Source organism: Triticum aestivum, chromosome 6B (assembly GCF_018294505.1).
Source record: "Triticum aestivum cultivar Chinese Spring chromosome 6B, IWGSC CS RefSeq v2.1, whole genome shotgun sequence".
In the NCBI taxonomy this organism is placed as follows: Eukaryota; Viridiplantae; Streptophyta; class Magnoliopsida; order Poales; family Poaceae; genus Triticum; species Triticum aestivum.
In genome coordinates, this window is record NC_057810.1 from 561,501,727 (window position 1) to 561,505,176 (window position 3,450).

A 3,450-nucleotide genomic window follows, 5' to 3' on the forward strand; every position below is an offset into this window, starting at 1 on the left:
GGCAGCCCTGTCCTCCACCCTCTCCAGCTTCTGGTATTGTCTGCTTGCAGCCCTGTCCTCAGGCACCACCGAATCATGAATGGGTGATCCAGAGGGCGACTCAACTTTGTAAGAACTATAGTTCTCTCCCCCTTCTGTTGAACCTTCTTCAAGAGGAGTAATATGAGGTAAAGACGACCAGATCACATAATCTGCCAAAGGAGGGAACACAGCATCATGACGGGTATTGCAGTGCTGAAGAAACAAAGGGGAAGGAGGAATGGGGGTCTGAATAATCCCCCAAGCACCTTGTTTATAGTTAATAGTAGGGACATGAGACATACCCCCACTATCACTCTTCATCTCATCATCATTGTGCTCAAACGAACTGTTGTTCAAAGGAGAGGCAAGATGAGCTTCTTTTTCATTGTCATGCTCCCTAGCCATGGATTTAATCAGCAACTCCGTATGATTCCCCTCATCGCTGTCCTCTTCTTCTTCATTCTCAACAACAGCGGTTAGACGTTGAGAGCCCTTATTATAGCTCTGAGATGAATGATTTCCCACCCCAGGCGCATTAGTTTCCCCTTGTTCTGTAGAGGAAGCAGGGTATGAATCCACCCTTGCTTTCTTAGGGAACGAGGGAGATGCACTGCTGTCCATGCACATGCACATGCATTTGTTATAACGGATCGAGTGTTCTTTGTGTGCGGGTTATAGCAAGCGTGAATGCTGCATGTCAGTTTTTTATCGCACAGCAATGCTACCTGTCAGGTCGATGTGGTATGATCCTAGCCAGAAATAAAATTTGTGTATTGAGCTGGATCTGGTCCGATGAGAAGACGTGCAGACACTCTTCTTATTGGTCATGTGGAAACTTTGAAAACATCGTAACGCAATTGAATTCAATGGTGCAACGCCATCACTCAACCATGTACTGAAAAGTGAGTGGAGGGTGAATGCAGGATGTGGAAGAAGGCCGGCCTACTCAAAAGTGATACCACGACTTTCTTTGTGGTGTTGTGAACGTGGGCTACCACGAGAAGTTAGGATTACTCGTTTTAGTTACGGCGGAGTGGATCTTAGCATGCACTCCCTTCGATTCCAGAATATTTGTTTTTTGAGATTTCAAATGGACTATCACATACGGATGTATATAGACTTACTTTAGAGTGTAGATTCACTCATTTTGCTTCGTATGTAGTCACTTGTTGAATCTCTAGAAAGACAAATATTTAGGAACGGGGGGGAGTAACTTGTAACGGAATTTCTGACCGATTCCCTACAACCGGTTAGAGGAGTAAAACTCGGTTTTACTCCTCTAACCAGGACCTAGCAAATCCTCAATAACCATTAGAGGAGGATAGTTTATTCTTAGCCGCACATCCCGTCCCTAACTCTATCGCTCGACGGTGGAGTAAAAAAAATCATCACTCGTCTCTCTGCCTCCTCTGCCTCTTCTATTCCTCCATCCTTGCCTCTTCCCCGACGCCCCCTCCTCCCAATGGCCGGACCCCATGGCCGGTGCTGCCCGCCCTCGATCCGCAGCGCGGATCTGCGCCGCCAAGCCCACCGCGCGTCTTCAACCGGGGCCTCCTCAAGCCCCCGCCGCCTCGCCGATGTGGCCCCCGCCCGCCGCATCTCTGACATTCCCGACCTCCCTCCGCCACGGCAGCTACAGAGAATATACCTCGGCCTCCGCCAGCGGCCCTGTGGGATGTGGGTGGTCGAGATAATGGACCACGAGACCCACACCAAAAAGTGGCTTGGGTCCTTCCACACGAAGAAGCTCACCGCCCTCAAATACAACCAGGGCAAGTTCGGTTCCACGGCGCGGCGGCGTACCTAAACTTCCAATGGGGGACGGCGCCCTTCGAGCTCATCTCGCCGCCGCCCGGAGTGGTGAATGTGGCCATGGCTCGGGAGGACGGGAGGTGAGGGAGCGCCTCGAGGTGGAGGCCGCCGACGAGAAGTACATGGCGGATCTCCGCCACCATTACCCCGAGCTTGTGGAGGCGGAGCGGGCGATCTTCTTGGAGTGCAAGGTCGTTGGGGAGGTCATCTTCCTCTCCGGCGATGAGGAGCCCGGCGACGACTCGTAAATGTGGAGTTCGACGTTGAAGAGTGGTGGCGCATCTTCCCCGACTCCAGCGACAACGACACGGGTCTGGACCCAATGGACGGTGGAGTGTCAAGGCAAGATTGGCTCGCCCTCTACAAGGGTGATGATGATGACGATGAAGAGTTGTTAGTTTTAAGTTTATGTTTAGATCGGTTGTCAAGACAATGTGTCTGTTGTTTAAATCAAAACTAGGTTGAGCTTATGCAAATTTGATTTTTACTCCGTTAAATTTAGGACTTAGGCTAGGTCCGATCAAAAGTTACTGGACTAAAAATTCTTCACTAAGATTTGCTCGGCCAGATTCTCTTATATTTTATAGGGGATCGGTTAGAGTTGCCCTAATATGTAAACATCAAGATGGAGGGCTCTTTACCCCTACCTTTTCTTCAACATATAGTACACACTCGTGCTTATTCAAGAGAAAAAAACAATTTAAACTTATTTCGTTTACTATTATTACTATATGACACACACAAACAAAATCCATCATATAATTATTCACCTCAACACTTGCAAGTTGCAGCCAATATTGCAACAAACAACTTGCAACTTGCACAGCTCAGTGCCAAGCTTGACGCATCACTAATCCATAGATAATCCTCGTTCATACCTGGCTGCTGGATTGAACCGTTGTCAGCCCATGATGCTCACTAAACCATGCGCGCACCATGCGAATGCCGGCTTCAGGTTCACTTTCACCAGCCACAACCTTTTCCTCTGGACTTTGCTTCTACCTGAATCGGCCATATCCAATCCAAACAAGCCCGACCAAAACGGGAGATTCCAAGCAGGAGCGGGCAACAGAGTAGAGTCCCGGCGACGATCGAGGGTTAGTCATGAGCTGAAAGACGCCACGACCAGTCCGCATCCACCGTAATATCCATCCAGCTGAACTCTTACAAGTTAGCGTGTACCGGGGGGACTTCGGCCGGAAAGCACCGGGCCGAGTATGCACGCACGCTCTGCTGCTGTGATAGCAACAGGATCGACCTGGATCCAGTGATAGCTTATCAAATTTTGGCTCTACTATCGCCTGATCTTTCCGGCGTGGTAGGCGGCGACGAAGCGACGGAGACCTCTCCAGTATAGAAAGCGGGGCGGCGACAAGGAAAGAAAGCTGTCACTTAACTTGTGCGCCAAATTTGTTCATTTTGACCTATGAACGAAATCAATTCACGGAATGAACTGACCGTGAAACTATTTCACAGCCCTAACCTTTTTGTGTAGTGTCCGTCACGACGGCGCCACACCTTACTGTGCAGCGCCTAGCTCGGGGGCGTTGCACACCATTTCACCGTGGCAGCCCCTGGGCCCGCACCCAGTAGTGCAACGCCTCCGTGCTAGGCGCC